The following is a 21,745-nucleotide window of genomic DNA, read 5'->3' on the forward strand; positions in this document are numbered from 1 at the left end:
AAGCAAAACTATTTTAAGTTTCCACAATTTCTGTCTTCTCCTATATAATAAAATGATTGCAGAAATTCTCCTCTGGACCAAAATATTGTAGGTTTGCATCAACAGATATCACATACAAACTCAATATGTCTAGGCTATTAGCCACTTATCTTATGTAACTTTTGAACACCATTTTAGACACAAAGTCATAATAAAATGCTACATTGTATCCTAGGAGCAACACCATCACATTCACAACATCTGTAGAAAAAGGAATTCCTATTTTTCCCTCTAAATAAAAAAAAAAATTTTTTTGCTGTGATATTCTTTTTAAGAACTATTTTTAGGGAACAGATTTCTCTGTAGGTAAATTTATTTTTTTTACAACACATTAACCTTTTTAGATTATTTAACCAATTAGATCCAACTGTTCTATAACTAAGACAACAAATAATGTTTTGTTTCTAAATTTTTTTTTTTTTTTCCAGATAAGAATTGATAATTCATTATTTAGATTCTTTGGACTACTGTTCTCATCTTTAACATTTTCAGTTGATGTAACTTCCAACATTCATGTGTATCTTATTGAATTTATGAATATTTCTATTGAATTTGGGCAAGGACTCATAACGTAGTGGATAACATCTATAAATATAAAAGCGAAAATGTATGTATGTATCTGTGTTCGCTTTTTCTGTATGTCTACAAAAGGCTTTTTTTCAGAGAAGCGGTCGGTCGCTTTACAACTTTTTAAAACTTTTTATATCACATTTAAATCGTAATATCTCAGTTAACAATGAAGCTTGCCTGTCTATTTAATTTGCTCGATTTCGGGAAGATAAATATTCAACATTTGTCGCTCGCCGCATGTGGGTTAGTCTTTTTCCTATAACATCTTGGGAAAATAAAAATTAAAAAAAGCGTTCCGCAGTAAATGAATACTATCCCGCTGTCAAACTTGACCTCATTAACTCATTAAAACGGGCACCTGTCAAATCCAAGTCATTAAATAAATTCAAACATGTTTCCGTTAGCATCTCGCGGTGGGGCAATGGTTAACGTCGCACGTTTTTGGGGGGTTTTTTCACACTTTAATTTACAACTTTACCTCAAGGTTTTGGGTTCGATCCTCATACTTTTTTTTTTTTTTTTTTTAACCACCCACTCCCGGAGTTTTCACACACACCTCCAAACACCCGGGCAATGCCAGGTACCCCTCGCTAGTCTATCTATATATATAAAAGTGAAAATGTATGTGTGTATGTATGTACGCTTTTCCTCCATGTCCACAAAAGGCTTCTTTTAAAGAAGCGCTTGCTCGGTTCACAACTTCTTAAAACTTTTTATATTATCTATAAATTGTAATATCTCAGAGTTATCCACGGAGCCTGCCTGTCTATTTAATTTTATTGACTTTCAAACGTTAATTATTCCACATTTCCCGCATCGGCACGCGTTACATTCGGTTTTCGGTATAAAAAAAGCGAAACTCGACTCTAATCACAGGCCGAAAGCCAGTTGTCTCAAGACAGCTAACTAACGTTTGTTCAATCGTCATATCAGACTGTAGCTTTCATTTCGCTCCTCCTAATAAACACGGAGCGGGTATTTTAAAAACAAACAAACCGATTTCTTCAAAACTGTCCCGCACAAAATCATAACTGCTGAATACCTATCGCCGTCACGTCAATCAAAAACGCGCACCTGTTTTTTGTTTTTTTTAAACACTTTACTATTTTCCAACTGCACGTCGTGAAGGCTTCGTTTTTTTTCACGGCCACCTGTTTTTCTTTCACATACCCCGAAAAACACCCGGGTACCCCTCGCTAGTATATATATAAAAGCGAAAATGTGTGTATGTATGTATGTGCGTTAAAAACTTTCGACAGACACGACAAAAATTCACAAATTCGGTATCATATTGAAGCCCCATCCTTCGCCCGAAAAATATCGAAAAATTGGCCAAAAACGTTCATTTTTTTTCACCCCGAAATCGACAATTTTCGACAGGGGGGGGGGTCAACAAAAACCGTCCCCTCAGATGACGTCATGACCTGATTTATTTTAAATAGTTGAAGAACTGACTAAATTTCATGTACGTTGCGTTAGCTCAGTTTGTTAGCATGTTGGTTCGTTATCTAAATGTTTTGGGTTCGAATCGTGGTATGAGATGTCTTTTTTTCTTCGATTTTTTTAAATTTAAATATTGAACCAGTGTTATTTAAGCCAGTTTTCATGTAACGTTCGTTTTTCTGTTTTCTTTTTACTTCGCTTATTCTTAGCAACACCCAAAAACACCCAGGTACCCACCGATTTTTTTAATTTTAATATCGAAACAGGCTTATTTAAGCCATTTTTCACATGTTTTTTTTTTTTTTGGTGTTAACGTTCGTTTTTCTGGGTTTTTTTTCGATTTTTACATTTAACATCGTTCGTTTGCCTTACGTTCGTTTTTTTGTGTGTTTTCTTTCGATGTTTTGATTACCCCCCTCTCAAGTTTTAACGTTCGTTTTTATGTTTTCTTTTTTTTACTTCGCTTATAACAAACAAACCTGGTCATTGACCTCATTTGCTAAATAGCTATTGCTTATGTCGTCGTCGTAACGCTCTACAATTTCCGTGTGGGCACCTGTCAATTTGGTTCTTAAATAAATTCAAACATCTTTCAGTAACTCATTCTGGCTGGCCGAATGGTTCATGTTTTTTTCACATTTTATTTTCAAATTTCGCCTTAGGGCTTCGGGTTCGATCCTAGACCCGGTTTCTTTTTTATTTAAGAGCACACACCTCCAAACACCCGGGCAATGCCGGATACCCCCGCTAGTACTTAAAATTCAATTGCAAGTTACTGTTCTGGTGGTTGATGGTTCAATCCTCAGTGTGGGTGACTGTCAAAATACAACAACAAATTACTTAGGACTTCTACCTAGTCATGGCTGACGAAACAAGAGCATGGATTAAATAACAGGGTCCTGTTACAAATTTTGTGCAGATTCCAGAGTTTGACAGGATACAAATATGTACCAATCTTTTTTTTTACATCTAACACAATATATAATAATAGTGCTTACTGTATAATTATTCTGAAAAAGGGATAAAATTCATCTATATATTCAAGAAATTCTATGAAAATGTGAAATTTGCTAAAATTCTATTTGTTCAATGTATGAATTTATGAGTCTTGCAATCGTAAGACACTAATTTATTGCTAAAAGTGCAATGTAACTGAACTGCTTTCTTCCTTACCATAATCTTTAAATTTAATTTTGAATGCATAGCCTTCCGATTTCTAAAATATATCACTTGTACCCAGCATCCTATTTATAGGAGAGTCAATATTTCCCTATGTAAATAAAATAAATGACTATTTCCTTTCAATTTATGTATTCTAACTCATTTTTAGTCATCACAGAAAATTTCAACTCCATTTAAAATTAGATAAGTCATTTACTTTTTATTTATTTAAGTCATTTCAGCTCATTTTTCGGTCATTTTAGTTTATCTTTAAGAATTTTATGTCAATCCTACATTCACGCATTCATTCATTACACGAGAGCACGCGACTAATGGCTATCGGCCTTGTTCGTTTCACTACCAATTATCTCTTGTAACCCCCACTCCGTTATTTTTGTCACTTGTGTATATTGTTAGAAATTAAAACGGTCCAATAGTTCATTATATAACCAAACTTTTGAAGTGATCATATTTCACTTTGAATTCTGAGTTAATTTCTTTGTAAATTTCAAGAGATGGAATCCAAGTCCAGCATTTGAGCTACCAACTTCACAACCCTGATTTCATCCTTGAATTGTTTCGATTTTCTATGTTAAAAAGAAACTAATGAAAGGAAAAGATCTCGGGTGAAGTTCAGACTCTATAATATGAACTGTTTTTCTTGAATTGACTTCCCACCATTGCTTCTACGTTTAATGTAATGTGTATTTATCTGTATATATGTAATTCTACTCAGTCACTTAAAAGTTAGCAGTATAATTTTCAGTCCCATTGACTAAACCATTTCAAGTAGTGAGGGGAAACAAAACTAGTCAAATAATTACTTCACACTTACTCTACTACCCAAAATAAATTTGGAAAAATCCTCCACTTTATAAAAAGTAAATGATCTTTAGGTCATCAGAGTTAATTTATATGAAAAATTAAATCCTACTAGATACCATCAGTATCTTTAATTTCTCTATACAAGGGTTTGTCAATACAACTTCACATGAGGATACTTCATCCCTGCAAGTAAACCCTTATCAAATATCCGAAATAGTTATTTCATAACACAAATAAGAACCCTTCAACACAGACAATAAAAATCTACTAGCCTGGGTGTCCGGCATTGCCAGGGTGTTTGGAGGTGTGTGCTAAGGAAAAAAAAAAAAAAGTGATAGTAGGCAGGCCAGGCGCGAACCCATACTGCGAAAGAGGGGGAAAAGGGGGGGGGGGAAGGTGACACGTTTGCTGTTGCGTCTATCACCAAACCAGAAGTGACGTAGGTTTAAATTAAGGCTAAACAATCAAAAAGAGGAGATAACTTTCGAAAATATCAGCATAAAAAGTGACCCCTCCCTGTAAAAAGTGCCCAGTTGAGAGTGAAGGAATTAATGTTTTTGGCCAATTTTTCGATATTTGTCATCCGAAGGGTCGAGCTTCAAAATGATACTGATCTCGTGAAAATCCGTCGCCCCTGTCAAAAGTTTTAGGCAGACATACAAACATTTAAACAAACAGGCGAGATTGATATTAGTAATACACATCGACAATAAAACACTTCGGATAATCACAGATTTCAAGGTAATTCTAAAATAGCCATATTTTTTTAAACCAAGCACTTCAAGACTTCAAAATACTGTTTTGTTCGGAAATGAATATACTTTCAAATGAATTAATAAATATGAATGCACATTATATATTTTAAGAGTTTTAAGCAAATAAAGTGATAAAAATGTGAATGTCATAAAATGGCGTTTTCAGTAAGGTTTTGTAATGACCCCCCTCTCCGATTTCTAAAGGCTTGTACTGTGATTGTATGAAGAATTTCGTCATGAAATTTGCAAACCAATCAGAAGAGGTGTTAACCTTAATACTGTCAAGTGTCCGAAATATTTTTGACCATTTACTTAGTTGTTGTGTTAAAAATAAGACTTTAATATGACAAGTATCGAACATTTTGAAAAAAAATTTCTTCGGACACCCACTAGTAAGTAAATCAATCTTTTTACTATCTTATCAATTAAAAGTATTATTGTATGTTGAGTAAGACCGTAGTAATTGATAATAATTTAAAAGAACCTACCCGGAAAAAAATTTAAAATCAAAAAAACGTTTCTATTTCTCGAGCTTGGAAAAATGAAGTTAGTATTAGTAGCAGCAGCTGTAGTATTAGCAATAGCACAGCGTAAACAACACGCGTTCTTTAATTTTTATTCAAAAACGAATTAAGAAAAAAATGAAAATATGAATGTTCTTACATATTTAATTAAAGCTATTTTGTTATCAGAATTACATTAGTTTAGAATTATTCGGTTTTCAGAAAGCATACAAGATTTATCTCCCATAAAAAAAAAAATTAAAAAAAAAAAAAAAACGGTGACTGCCCCAAATCGCTAGAATGACCTATAATTGTTATTATATAATAACAATCCCAACCAATTCGGCATTATGAATCCGTTACAATTTCTCACATTTCTGGTCAAATTTAAAAATATGGTTAAAAAAAAAACAAAATGAACTTTTGTAGATATATAGCTTGCATGCACTTTTATTCATTGCATTAGTTTTGAACAGCGAATTAAAGCAATGTTTTACTGTGAACAAACCAAAATGTTTTTTTTTCAAAATCAAAATAAGTATCAAAATTTCATTTGTATTATGGCAATCTTGCTGTTAAGTCTCGGCAAAGTTCGACAACTCTAGAAGAGTCACATCAGTATTTTACACCATTAAATCACAAATATTACGAATTATTAGTTTTAAAATAAAAATAAAAATTATTAAAGTTTTAAAATTAAAAAATATGTAATTAATATTTGATAAACTGTGGAGGGATTCTGGTCACATGTGAAAAGGATGAGGATGGTAGCGACTAATGAAAATTAGTTCCATTCCCATCTAATGGAAGAATTGTGGAGTAGGTGTATCAGAATTTGGGGGGAATTTTTGACACCCCTAACACAAAACTGCGAATAAAATATAAAAAAAACTCGTAATTTCTCTTTTAAAAGTGGGTTGTTTATTTTCTTTATGGAATATACTTCCAAAATAAACTATTAAAGTTGTTTAAAAAATAATATTTTTTAAAAAACAGTGTTTACAAAGTACTTGCGAGCATTCATGCACCCATGTTTTTTTACGTAATGAAATCAATTGAATTTTAAGAGTTAATTTTTTTTTTAATTTTTAAACTTTAAAAATCTATCAAAATTTTCCTATTGGTTAAATTTTTACGATATTTTCAGGGTCAATGTGAAATTTTATGCTCTTTCCAATAAACTGAATATAATATTTTAGACAAACGTTTTTTATTTTTTTTTTAAATTCACCCCCCTCATTTTGAAACGTTTATTAAAATTTTAAAAATTAATTTATGCATCAAAGTTTTATATATCACAAATTGAAGAGAAAAGATCAATAAATAAAATATTCTAATTTAAAACAAAAAAAGGAGTGTTTTTTCGGAAATTTACCTGTAAAGTCCAAAATGTAAAACCTTTTTTTTAAAAAAACATGTTGATTTTTTTTTTTTTTAAGTGAAAGCTCATGTGATGCTTACATAGTCAAGTAAATATTGGATGCTGACGACAGTTTTTTCTATTTCAAGGTTTTCTTTTTTTAGATATTAAAAAAAAGAAAAATTCACTCAATAAAGTAGAAATAAAATATATTAATCAAAAACTCATGTATTTCATTCAGAGAAAAAAAAAAAAAAAAAAAAAAAGCATACAAGATTTGTCTCCCATAAAAAAAAAATATTAAAAAAAACGGTTAACTGCCCCAAATCGCTAGAATGATCTATAATGGGGAATTATTTTACATTAAATTTCAAAATAATTTGTTTATCTTTCATTAAAGTTTTTCATGGCATTTCATACATAATTGCCTAAAAAGGTAGAATCACATTTTGGAGAGGTGGTCAGAAGGGGTGGGGTGGGGTTAAACAAAAGGTGTTAATCTACAATAATACAAGAAATATTGCAACATATTCATTTTTAAATGGTCCTATGTTTAGATTTAAGCTTTTTGTACATAAAGCAACAGATTTCTCCAACTTCTTTTCTGTTTATGGATACATGGCATTTTTAAGGAATTGCAGCATTTTTATGCACATTTACTGCAGATAATTTGGAAACCATGAATTTTTGGGATATATTCAGTTGCATATTCTGATTCCTAGCACAAAAATACACTTATATGGCAACTTTCATTGCTTAATCTTGTGTTTTAACAAAGATATAGCATTTTTACTGAAAAGGTAGTGTAAAAAAATGTGACGAAATGCATATGGTCTTAAAGAGGGGAAAATATCCAAACGTGTGAGGCACAAAAATAGTCATAACTTCCTTAATTTTAATCAGATTTTAAAAATTTAAAAAAGATTCTTAGCTCATCAAGCTCTTTCTATGTATACCAATATTGAAATATTTTAAGCTATTTCAATTTTTTCATGTGTATTGCTATTTATATTATAGACTGCTTGTTTTAGAAGAGATTTAATCTTTGGTAAAATAAATTCAAAATAAAATCATAACGAAAAGATTTAGTTGTTTTGCTTTTATGGCATATGAACCTTTTTCAAGTTATTTAATGACAAATTCAATCATTTTGGAAAAGGGTTTTGCGCTTCCTTTGTCGAGGAAAACTTTTTGCTTTTGGTTTTGCATAACATGATTAAGTTTTGCAAATAGAAAAGAATAAAACAATAACATCAATGTTTGGTGCATTTTAAGTCAGAAATCCAGAATCTTCAATCTGATTTGATAGCAACAAACATAACCAGAGCAAATGCTTTAAAGAAATAAGGATTGAATTAAAGCACATCTAAAAGTGTCAAGAAGATCAATGACGTCTTTCTAAGTCATTCTCCAATCATCTATTTACAACTGTGTTATACTGCTATGGTGTGCAACCACATTTGCAAATTTGCAGAATATTAACTATCCGAAAACCATTCAGAAGACATGCAATCAAGCGGTGATTACCTGATGCTTGTGCAGTATGGAATTTTTTTAAAAAATGCATTTTAGGTAAAAAAACACATTACATACTTACTTGCAATGTCAAAATTAGTAAAAATTTCAAACATTACAAAAAAATGTTCTAGAAGATCTGCTAGAACTAATTTTTACAAAAAACACTAGTGGTTAGTCATTTTCTATTTGGAGATGGCAAATTATTATATTAAGTCAAAATCATAAATTTCAGTTACCTCCCTTGGATGTTAAGTCTACATCAAATATGATAAAAACTATAATTCAATAAATTTTATTTTTACTTATAATCATTTTTCTACTCTATTATTTTTTGTAATTTTTCATTTCAACATGACACTCAAGTACATAATAGCATTTTTACCTAAAATGCATTTTTTAAAAATCCCATTACACTGCACAAGCAACAAATACTCCATATTCAAAACACCTGGTTTCCTTCGGCTTGGATTCATTGATGTTTTCACATCTAGCAAATGACTAAAATTATTAAGCATTTTGCCAACAAAAATTTTGAGGTTTTCGATTTTCATGTCTAACATATGTGAACATGCCTACAAAGTCAGAAAACAGCACAGCTTTGGAGAAACATAATTTGTGCTCCTAATTGCTGAAGCATGGACTTAAATTGTTGGCTGCAGAGCTGTGCATCCTTTGTACTCTTCATATATCTCTAAATTTGACAAAACTACACCTGATGTCCTCCCCCCATATGCATGTACACATATCGGGACCTTATGCTGTTCATTTTGCTGACAATTGAATATTATCCCATGTTATACAGGGTGGAACGATAAAATTGCTGCCCTAGAAAAGATGACATTCATTTCCGTTTGATGAAAATCAGTTTTCATTTGCAGATCATCTACTAGTCGGCCACTTGTGTACAAACCCCAAGAGCGATAGGAGCCTTCTATCATGTCTGAAAGTGACACAATGTTCCGGATCCGTATCAAGGCGGGGATTGAGGCTGAAGGTGACTACATTGAATGTTATCTCTACTACATAATCAAGTTAGCTGAATTGATTTTTTTTCAATAAGTTTTAAAATAAAGCTGTAGTCTTATTTTCTTTAGGGTGACACTTATCGTTCCACCATATATATATATATATATATATATATATATATATATATATACACACACACAGTTGTGAGGAGTTAAAAATATTGGGAAAATGAATGATTCTCAATAAACAACTTCAGAGACAAATAGTTGTTTTGTGTTTACAACAACACTGGCCACTTATTCACAATAGGGATCCAAAAAGATTACACTATGCTACATCTCTATTTGAAGGAGGAGGAGGTACAGCCTGGAAATTAAACCTCTTGTGACTGTGTGCAGCAAAATACCATTTGAAAACATCATATACACAGTTTAAAGAAAAAACCTTTCCAAGAATTATTTAAGATAGAGAAGCCAAGAGTATTTCAAAAAGATCTTTAAAAAAAGAAGCCAAACTTTATCCTGATCAGCCTTTGACAATGTATGATGGAGGCAGAAATCCAATGCAGATTTGCTGCACAGCATAAAATGAGAATTTATATTTTTCTTTTTGAACATTCATTCAGTGGTGTCAATTCGTTTTCAATCCCAAGTATAAACATAAAATGCATTCATTGGAAAGGCTCCAATATATGGAGTGTTGAACTTCGTCTTAGTTATCAGCATCCTCAGGTCAACTCCGATTCAGAGTTGTAGTAGTTATCAGAGATGCAAATCCATGGATTAAATAAAAATTAACATTTAGAAGTTTACAAAACAAAAAAAATTTTTAAAACCAATTGTATACAAAATATACAATTCCGGCATAACCAAATGGTGGTATCATAAAAACCCAAAAATCAACCAAATGGAGTCTGAAAATGTTCAGTTTGATCAAAATTTGTATCAAGCATTACCAACTAAAAAAATTAGCTTGTATTTCTCATGAAACTCTTGTAGCTTTCTGACCATCAGTATCGATTTAGGCAAGCATTGCAGATATCCAACAGTCATCGCAAATACGTCGAATAAGGCAGACGAAGTTAGGATGGTAGCACTCGATATATCTAAAATATTTGACAAAGTCTGGCATGAAGGTCTTCACATGAAAATTAATTTGTACGGTATTACAGAACAAATATTTAATATAATTAAACCCTTCTTAGCCAAAATAAAGATCCAAGTCTTAATTGATGCCGGTACCTCCAAACAGCATAACATTAATGCAGGTGTATCTGAGAGGGTAAATCCTTAGAGCTTTATTCTTGATTTTCATAAACGATATCTGATGGAATTGTGTCAAAGATTGGTATATTTGCTGATGGCAAGAAGCTCTATTCTCAACATGTCAGTAAAACGAATGCACATATATCCAAGACAATGGTTGAATCCTTAGAAAATGACCTCCAGTCTGTAACTGAATTGGTTATAAACTGATGATCACATTTAATGCCAAGACAAAGTGCCTTTACTTTTAACAGCTGTAAGGATTGCTATGGCTAATAGCATCCTACCGAAGTCAAACATTTTAATTCCTCAGCCAAAATAAGGATTTATGTTACAAGCGAAACCATCGCATTTGTGAGTGATTTTTTTCAAGTGGTGACTAGAAATAAAACACTTATCTTTTGATAATTGTGGGTTTTCACTGAAAATTATACCCAAGCTAATTAATAAGTGAAAAATGTCTTTTCAACTTTTATTATTTTTTAATAAAATGAGCAAAGTCAAATTATTTAATCAATAAAAGATTTAATAGAATATATAGTCTTTTTTATAAAGGCTATTTAAAAAAAAAACAGAATTTGAATGGTTATACCTTCAAGTCTCAATGTAAAATTCAGTTATATTTAGAATTACACTTATCTGAAAAAAAAAAAATATATATATATAAATAAATACAAAAAAAATCTATGTGATGTACATACTTGTCATGGAACAAAGATGTCATATTCCAAAAATCATTTGAGTTGGCTAGTAACTTTTCTATTTGGCTAGTAAACAAAAATATTTAGTTGTCAAAGGTCAACTAAAGATAAATTTATCTGTAGAGCTCTGCTAACATTCACAGGTAAATGTATATGAATTGGAACAAATACATGGAAGATACTGCCAAAGCTGCTGCTAGGAAAGTGGTTCCATTCCCATTGCCACAACATTGCATCTCTATGCTTATTTTATAAGTACTTCAATTGAATGCACTCTGTAAAACTTGTTGCTCTGGTCCCTTTTCCTCTGTGTAAATACACTCAACTCAGCAAAATTCCACCCTGCCACTAGAGGTCCCTAGATGCTATAGAGCTTTCCACTTTAATAGACTATTTTCTCAAACTACTGGCCTTCAAAATTCCCTCCGTTTACCTGACTATATCAACATAACAAAATTTAAATGCAATGTGAAAAACATCTTGCTGCACAATTCCGAATTCTCAGCAGACACACCTCAATGGCAATGTGCCTTGTTTGGGGTGAAAAAAAAAAAAAAACAACAAATTTGATGCTGTAAAATTAAGTAAAAGTTAGCACTTCACTCCCACTATAACTCTTAGTACTACCACTAACCCTAAGTAAGAGTGACAATTCTCCAACCAAACAAAATCTCTTGTAATAGACTTAAAGTCAGAACAACTGCCCTATAATGCTAGAATGAACCAGAAATGGGTAATCATTTTACATTAAATTTTTTCTTCATTATGCCAAGTTCTTTAGAGTGCTCACATGTAATCACTTACAAAAAGTAGATTTTTTGTGATGAGAGAGGGTGAGAGTGATGATCTCTAATAATTATTTTATTTTTCTATGCTTTTACAGATCAGCCAATACGGTCGGCAATATTAATTCAATAGAATTTTGCAAGGAGCTACAATCGAAAGAACAATATAACAAATAATGGGCAATCAACAATTCCCCCACTACCCAACAATCACGAGGTTGTTTGCTCAGCAACCGACAAGGCTAATATGCTTGCCAGTCGGTTTGCCTCAAACTCCACACTGGACCCTTCCAACCACCCCTTGCCTGACTTTCCTTTGCGGACAGACGCCACACTAGATGATCTAAAAATCACCCCTGCTCAGGTACACGCTATCATAAAAAACCTTGACACTTCAAAAGCATGTGGACCCGATCTCATCCCAGCTGTGCTATTAAAAAAGTGCTCAGCCGAAGTAGCTCCAGTTCTCTCCAAACTCTACAACAAATGCCTTAATGAATCTTGCTTTCCGGACTGTTGGAAACTGCTTCTGTGGTACCAGTATTCAAGAATTCTGGTGAAAGAACTGACCTATCTAATTATCGCCCCATTAGCCTCCTCCCACTTTTCACCAAAATATTTGAGACTTTAATTAACCATGCTCTAGTCCATCACCTTACAGATGCTAAACTTCTGACTGACAAACAATATGGATTTAGACAAGCCCGTTCCACAGCAGACATCCTCACTGTAATCTCTGGACAAAGTGGGGGAAGGCAGAGCGGTAGCTCTAGATATATCTAAGGCTTTTGTCAGGGTGTGGCATGAGGGTCTCCTCAGGAAAATTAGATCATACGGTATCACTGGTAGAATACTTAACATAATTAAATCCTTCTTAGATAAGAGAAATCAAGGTTGTCCTCGATGGTCGTACATCTAAACAATATGATATAAATGTGGGAGTGCCTCAGGGGTCTATCCTTGGACCTCTATTGTTCCTAATATTCATTAATGACCTCCCCGACAAAATTGCCTCTGAGATGGGTATATATGCTGATGACACCACACTCTATAACAGGCATGACAGGAAAACAAATGAACATATATCTAAAGAAATGGCAAAAACACTAGATGATGACCTCCAATCTGTAGCTGAATGGGGACATTCAATGCTGCCAAGACTAAACTGGTTTCCTTCAATAATTACAAGAAACCTTCTCTGCCACCAATAGCAATGGCCAGTGATTCTTTATCTGAGAGTACATCTTTCAAACTGCTTGGCCTAACGTTCACAGGAAACACGAGTTGGAACAATTACATTGAAAGCGTTGCCAGGGCCGCTGCGAAGAAGGTAGGCTCTCTCTACCATGCTAGAAAACTACTAATACCCGAAAGTATCCTGTACTATAAGGCCACTATTCGCCCATGTATGGAGTATTGCTGTGACATTTGGGCTGGTGCATCTGCTACTAGTCTCTCGCTCCTAGACAAGGTTCAAAAGAGAGTCGCAAATCTGATAGGCCCTGAACTAGCATCTAAGCTTCAGCCTTTGTCCTATCAATGTAATGTTGCATCCCTCTGCCTGTTCTACAAGTATTTTAATGGTGAATGCTCTGGCGAACTGCAGACACTTGTGCCCCCACGACGTAGACACCCTCGACAAACCCGACAGGCAGCTAAATCCCACCCCCACACAGTAGAGATCCCTAGATATAAAAGATCTTTCTACTCCAGTAGTTTCTTCCCCAGAACCGCTAAGCTCTGGAATCCCATTTCAGGCCACTGCTTCCCCAACTGTACTGACATGCAGAAGTTCAAGTGTAATGTGAACCGACATCTTGCTGCCCAAATCCCAACATAGTACCCCAGTAGTTGTTGCCCCTGATAGTAGCCCCCTACACCAAAGTGGCAATGTGCCTTGTTTGGAGTGAAAATATAAAAATAAAAAAAATAAAAAATGTGAAAAGTAGATCCCTAAAATTGAATAAAAGCTTTTTTGTCTTGCCATGGAATTAGGGTTGTGTTGGAATTAATTTTTAAGAGGCCCCTTTTTTTATAAAAAGGTTACTATTGGCGATACAAATTATTTTTAAGGAAATAGAGTTGAAAAAGTCAAAAACAGTTTATTTTGGTTTACCTACTTGTGTTCGTATCCAAAATTCCCCCACATTAAAAACAAAAATAAAGAAATTGGTATGACTTACGTCTCCATGACGAAATGAAAATATATTTTAAAAATGTGAATTAATCAAGTTCTATTTTTGTAAAGAAAATCATTTTTAAGCAATTAATGGGAACTCGTAGGCATTACAAAATAAATCTTGCAAGTTTAACTTATTGAGTTATGTCCCTTTATTTTGTTAGATCTCATTTTCTTATTTAAAATTAAAACTACTTGATCAATTTCTGTAAAGTGCGGATCATGATATTTTAGTTTTGTTACAGATACCACACATCAGATTTTTCTTTTCAATATAGGAGGAATTCTGGACAAACACCGTTTTTACACAAATTTTACTTGCATTTTTTGAAGGAACTGTTTAGATCGTTTATCTTTACCATTCATTACTAAAAATGAAAAACATTTTTTTTTTTCAATTTGCCAGTTGACTAAGTTTACTATTTTAGTAGAAAAAATGCTTTCCTTGCATTGCACATCGAAAAAAAGTTAAATAAAATAAAGTTACCAATAATTCTTAGTTTTGTTATTTTCTTAAATTTTAAATTCTTCAAAACAGGAGGAGAAAATAAGGAATCACAACCGAAAATACGAGTACTTAAACAGAATACGAACCATTATTGGCTTTGTTAAAGTTCTGCATGTCTGTGTTCATTTTCTTTTATTATATTTTGTCTCCAAACAAGGCACAGTGCTACTTTGATGGGAGTGGGGGGCTACTATCAGGAACATAAGTTGCAGGGATACTATGTAGGGAGTTGAGCAGCAAGATGTCCGTTCACATTACATTTGAACTTCTGCATGTAAGTACAGTTGGGGAAGCAGGAACCTGGAAGAGAATTCTACAGTTTAGAAGCTCTGGAGAAAAAACTATTAGAGTAGAAGGCTTTCCTAAATCTAGGGATCTCTACTGTGTAGGGGTGGGACTTTGCCACTTGTCGGATTCGCCGGGGGTATTTACATCAAGGGGTACAAGAACGTAGTCTGGAGCATCCACCATTAAAATACTTGTAAAACAGGCAAACGGATGCAACATTTCGTCCATGAGACAAAGGTTGAAGCCTAGATGACAATTCAGGACCTATTAGATTGGTGACTCTTGACCCGTCCAGGAGTGAGAGACTAATAGCACATGCACCAGCCCAAATATGACAACAATACTCCATACATGGGCGAATAGTTGGCTTATAGAGGTACAGGATACTTTTAGGCATATGTAACTTTCTAGCATGGTAGAGAGAACTCACCATCGCAGCAGTAGCAGCAGCAGCCTTGGCAATGCTCTCAATGTATCTGTTCCAACTCATGTTGGAAGCCATTAAAGTGGCGAAAGAGAGAGCCAAGTAGGTCTTCTATCTTCGCAATCTTCAAGGTGTACACGGTTAAGGTACACAGATGGAGTCTGAAAATCCAGCCTCTTTCCAAGTTTGGGGAAATTGGGTTATGTAGTACTCTGTCACCAGTGTCGAGACAGAACCTAGCCCCTTTGAATAAAGAGCAGAGTTGCTCACTTCAAACAACAGAAAAACGAAAAAGGTGTAATATACAACAAATAAATATTACCAAAGGCAAGTCAGCTAAAAGAAAAACAAGAAGCAATTCAAAAGAATTTTCGAGCATTTATTACTATAGACAACATTTTAGAATTAGATTTTTTTTTTTTTTTAATTCAACAGTTCAAAGAATTAGATTTTTGTTGGTATTTTTTTTTTTTTGCGAGAGTACCCAGAGTAGTATAAACACTCCCAACCTCCTCATGTTAAGAACAGCTTTCGAGGTTGAGAGTGTTTATTTTCGAAAGTCGTTCTTAACATGGGGAGGTTGGAAGTGTTTATTCTGAAAGCCGATCCTAACATTTTTCAAGAAAACTGTGGAGGTCGCACGCGTATACGAACATGGCCGCCAGTGAATTACACTGCATAATACAGGTCTTTGTCTTTCCAAAATTTAAATGAGATTTTCTTATTTAGCATAGTCGAAAACCTATCAAACCTTGTCGTTTTAAATAAAATTGTGGACCTTGACCTAATGTAAAAAAAAAAAAAAAAAAATACCGAATTGCTTCTTATTTTCCTTTTAACTTGCCTTTGGTAGCATTTATTTGTATATTACACCTTTTCCGTTTTTCTTGTTGTTCGAAGGGGCTAGGTCCTACCTTGACACCGGTGAAAGTATTTCTTTTTCATCTAATTTTAAATTTTCTGCGGAAGATTGGTACGCCATGTGAGAAGGCAGCTTGCTAGGTGATGCAAGCCGTCGTTTATGCTGCCGCGCACGCGCGTAGCGCAAACGGAAGCTGTAAAATGGCGGAAAGTAGTTTGTGGGTTCAGGGGTTAATACCATGCAAACGGTAAATTTGTCCCCGGTTTGAGTATCACATTCGTTGTCAGCGACCTCGATTACCCCCTAAAAAAAAACAAATTAGAGTGGTCGGTGTTCTGTTGTAACGTATCTGAATATTTACCGTTGAATTTTCGTAATTTTGAGATATATTACTATTTTCAATGACAATTAACTTAAGTACTTATGTTTTTGCTTAAAACCACGTATTTAAAAAAAAATCGATCTATCGACTATCTTTATTAACACGCAACAAAGTCCTTTTTTTTCAGGGCATATGCATGCATCGTGAAGCAGAGTGGTCAGCAGAAAACGGAAGTAAACAGACATGCAGAGCAGAACTTTAACAAAGTCACCAACCCATTCTTAACATGGAAGGGGGAGGATAACTGTGCTGTACTTTCACCTAACAAAAGATGCAGTAAAAATAAAACTTAACTTGAAAATTCTACCTAATAATAATAATAATAATAATAATAATAATAATAATAATAATAATAGCAGCAGCAGCACAATCTGTATTCTGCACAAATACCGAAATTCATATTTTCTTGGTTGAGGGTATTTGTTAAATTGGTATTTGCAGCGATTTCTTAAATTCTAACCGATAAAATCCAAACGAACAAAAACGAACCAATAAAATTAAAGCAAGGGATTTTAAAGGGCCGACAATCGACAAATCTAATGAATGAACGTTGAAACAAACAAGGCTATCATATTTCGTGTATTTAAAAAAATAAGTAGTTTTTATACTTTTTATTTTAGTTAATCCTTTTTTTTTTTTTTCTGTAGTCCCTTTTAATTTTGGAATATTTTACTAGTCAGTTTAAATTACTTAATTCATTTCAATTTTTATATAAAATAAAGGGGGGAAGGGAGAAAATAACGCATTTTCTTTCTTCAATCAGGGTTCGAATCTTTTAACCACTACTTTTCAGTAAAATAATAAAAATCCGGGCCAAGATCACAGTGTAGTATCTATTCTGATGCCACATTTAATTTGTCCTTAGTCAATGTAGGGGAAACCGTTCTATACGAAGGCAATTTTTATTTTTGCCTACTTCGAGAGTGCCCCTTCTTGGGGAGATGACCCCCCCCCCCCACATTAAAAACGACCTTGTCACATTTTGCTTTCGTGGGGATGCAAAAATACAAATTAAAATATATAAATATGGAATGAATTCATAATAAATAATTCAAAAATATTAAAAAGTAGAATTAAATTTTAGAACCAACGTATTATGTTCTAATAGAGGGGAAAAAACGGTATTTGTGTCATAGAGGACCAACTGAAAACTGGCCATTAAACCGTTAACTTACAGAGGTATTCTTAAACCGTTAACTTACAGAGGTATTCTGATCCGTTTAGGATAGGCACCGCCAAAAATGGCCGCAAAATCAAGTTGTTGTTGTTTTTTAAAACTAAATTACATTTATTAAAATCCATTATTTCTGAGTAACTTTTTTTTTTCCAGAAAGATAAAACCCTGAATTTTATCATATAGAAAACAGAATAATGTAAAACTTTTTCTACTATTTTTAATTCAATTTTAAATGTTAAATTTTCCCAAAAAGTTAACAATTGTTATTTTTTGTCTTGCACAAAAAACGTACTTAAATATTTAAAAAAAAGGGTTTTTGAAATAATTTATTTATTCATTTATTGTCTAACTAAGATTTAGGATGATTTTCTAAGAGAATATGCAAAAATATTATAATATAAGTACCTGAATTTCAAATAATTCCACTTATTCATATATGTAACCAGATATTTCGCGTCGCCGAAGAGTTCAGATCGACTCTATTTACGTTTTCTTTCGATGAGACGAAAACTATGGAAGACTAAACAGGCCAAAAAAACTTATTTTTCAGTGACGAAAATTTCAATGTATTATTAAGCTGAGGCTGGCCAGTACCAGATGGGTGACCATTTGTATGAGTTTGGTTTTTAATGTGTATGTGTGTGGGGGCCAGGCTCCCCAAAATGGGGGGAGGGGGCAATTTAAAGCAGAATAAAAAAAAATTATTTCAGCGCTTTTGGTCCACCGTAGTCGAAAGGCGGCAAACGTTTTCAAACGAGATCGAAAAAAATGATGCTATTTTTAACACAAAGGGCACAATATTTATCGAATTTTTTTTTTTGTATCGATTATTCAAAGCATGCTCTGTTTAATAATGGTCATGCATTATTCGGCTCGCTAAAAAAAAATTGTTAATTTATTTATCAAAAATTTTAAAATGGCTTTTTTCGTATAAATATAAAAATTTTTTTTTTTTTGTTTTGCTTAACTTAAATTAATTATTTTACTTAACATATTCACCGAATTTCACACTTCAAAACTCAAAAGCGGGATAATTAAACACAATCGAAGTTCTGATATTCAGACGTCAAAATAAGGTATGCAAACAATTTTTTTTTTTTTTTTTTTTTTTAATCTATAATTCTGTCCCTTACAACAACACAATATGTTTTGTTCAGTTTCAAATGATTATTTTAAGCATATTTGTTCCCACTTCAAAACAAGGGGGGGTTTTGTAAGCAAAAAAAAATATATATATAAATATCGTTTATGAAAAATAAGTACACTGTTATAAAGTTCATTCTTCTCCTAATAATCGCTGAAAATTTCGTATTGATCGGATAATTACCTGATTTTTGGTAGATTTTTAAAAAGACGGTCCGTCAAAAAGTACTGACCTGCCCCCCCAGTTTTGGCGGTGCCTAGTTTAGGACGAATATCACATTTAAAATTGACGCTGGCAAGTACTTCTTATTAAACCCTACATTTTCCGATGTATTCCTTTAAATTCACTGGTCGCCATTTTGAATATTGTTGTTTACAAGTCAATCCGGCCTCGTAATTTGAAAGGGGGTGGGGGATTCGCCATTGGAGAGTCCCATCCGTGCAAAGAAAGTTTTTTTTATTTTATTATTTTTGGTACTAGTGCAAGTGCACTTATTGATCCGTGCTGAAATAATAACATTATTTAAAAAGCCATTCTTAGCATGGGGAGAGCGTTTTGTAACTATTCCATACTTTAACTTTACAATTGAATAAAAAACATATCAAAACTTTAATTAAACTTGGAAATACGATTTAAAAAATAGTGCGGATCAGTAAGTGCACTGCATGCACTAGCACCTTATTATTTTTTTTTTTTTTGAGGGGGGATAGGTAATTTTTATTCTTTGCTTTTTTTAGGGAGATTCAAATCTTTTTCCACGATAATAGCTAAAAATCAAAAAAAAATTCTATTAGAATTCATTGGATATGTTTCTATCAGAATTGTTTAATTTTCGATTTTTGAGTGATTCGACATACCTGCAAAGAGACTGACATTTTTTTTTTCAATTCTAACAAGACATTTTGCTTTCAAGTCAAAAAAGTTTTAAAATAAATTAAAACACAAATTTATCCAGGTAGGTAGAAGAGTATCTGATCTTGCGTTTGGTAACATTTATTTGTTGTATATTTATTTCTTCTTCGCCCCTTTTGTTTAAAATGCACGAATATATATATAAATAGGATACAGAAAATAATATTTTGTCAAACTGTAAATACTTCACTTTTAAATATCTACGCAATTACTTTTTTAAATTAAAAGTAAATGTTTGTAAATTAAAACCTTTTGAAGTAATTGTATTTACTGACAAGGAAAATGACAGTTTCCTTTTAATTAAAATAATTACTAATTTTCAATTATAGTTTTTATCAAAACTAAATTAAAAAAGGTTTTATTTTATTTGTTTACTTAACTATATTTTCACTTAATTTTAATATTAAAAATGATAGAACAAAAACAATTTTATTTTTTAAATAGTTCATAAAATTATTTGATAAAGGAAATCCAATTATATTGGAAATAATAATCTAATAAAAGCATGTACGCAATGTGGCCATAAAATGGAGGATTAATATACAAATACGATTATAAGTAAACCTGAACCCCCACTTTTGGGACAGTGCCTCGGGGGGATCAATCCACTACATCAAATTTATTATAGAATGATCCCCCACTTTAAAACACGCTTTAAAATGTTTATTTTTGTGTAGGTGAGAAACAACCGTATGTATTTTTTTTTTCTAATTTAAAATAAATTATGGATTGCTAAAAGCTTTAATAGAGAAAAAAATAAATTAGAAATTACTGGAACATTTTGTCGTAGAAAAAAAGAAATCGACAATCGTCAATGGACGACAGCCATGTTGATAAATTTCTTCGCCTTTTTTTATTTATTTATTTATTTTTTTTTTTTTTTTAACTATATCTAAACCAAACAAAGACTATGTATTCTTTCTAGGATTTAAAAATCTATCTGGTTTCCTTGCTTATATTGTGAAAACAATAAAACAATATAGAAATGGCCTTTTTATGAAGTTCGGACCATCGAAGAAAAAAAATACCAACCTCGAAATAGACGTGTTTTCCGAAAAAAAAAAAACAAACAAAAAAAAAAACAGCCTGGTTATATTGTGACTTATTCCATCAACAACAACAGACGAAACTGCTATAAAGTGGGGGGTCTGTTCACTAATACTTATACATTAAAAAACAAACCCCCATTTTGTGGCCACCAATATTTAGCGTACTTGTTATGAATAACGCAGTAGTTTTCGGAGATTTCACGCGCAGTTTTCTGCTTTCTTACCTTTTCGTATAAATAAACCAGCCTGTAAGCGGTAGTTGGAGCGGTTATTAAACGTTTATGGCGTAAATTCGGTATCAGATAGCGCCAAGTAAAACAACGGTAGTTAAGTGGACCGGAATAGCTCGATTTTAGAAAAATAACGTCTCTCCTCCACAGACCAATCAAATCGCTGCTTAGGCATTATCTGTCGTCTGCATGGACACACTTTGAAAAGATTTACGGGTATAAAAAACAATTATTAATGCAAATCCAGTGGTTATTTTTAAATTGATTCAAAAATTAACTGAGAAATTAAAAAAATAAGAGACTTTATTATTTTCGAACTGACGTCTTTCTTCCGTGATGTTTCCTTCTTACTATGGCGGATAAACCGGAAGACACCGAAAGGCACCGAAGATACGAATTGTCAAAAAATAAAATAATAATGTTTTCTTTTTTACTGGCCGTAAAAATGAATATTATCTGATAAAAAATAAACGTACAGTTACTAACAATCTCAGTTATTCATTAATATCGTAAACTTTAATATGCGGTTTCTTGAAGTACTCTCTGGCAGAAATAAATTCGTTCTATCTTTGAATCTCTTTGTGTGCACATTTCGGGTTTAGTTGTGAAAATGTTTCCGAATGATAGTTATTTTTATTGATTTTTTTTCTCTCTTTTTCTAAATAAAATATCTTAATTCAACTGTGCAGGTTTCCGTAT

At 32.7% G+C, this 21,745-nt stretch overlaps 1 protein-coding gene across 3 annotated transcripts in view; it reads right to left on the reverse strand.

The window, feature by feature from the left end:
* LOC145286204 (ubiquitin-conjugating enzyme E2 S-like) overlaps positions 1-21,400 on the reverse strand; it is a 57,853-nt gene extending 36,453 nt beyond the window's left edge. The window contains exon 1 of one of the 3 annotated variants that reach the window (XM_080135002.1): positions 21,041-21,400. The gene's annotated coding sequence lies outside the window, so the exon portion shown is untranslated. Of the gene's footprint in view, positions 1-20,799; positions 20,918-21,040 lie in introns of those variants that run through there. The other 2 variants (XM_080135003.1, XM_080135004.1) reach the window with 2 other exon arrangements.
* Between the last annotated feature and the right edge of the window lie 345 nt (positions 21,401-21,745).

The sequence above is a fragment of the Euprymna scolopes genome, chromosome 10, assembly GCF_053919585.1.
Source record: "Euprymna scolopes isolate OS-2025 chromosome 10, ASM5391958v1, whole genome shotgun sequence".
NCBI classification, from domain to species: Eukaryota; Metazoa; Mollusca; class Cephalopoda; order Sepiida; family Sepiolidae; genus Euprymna; species Euprymna scolopes.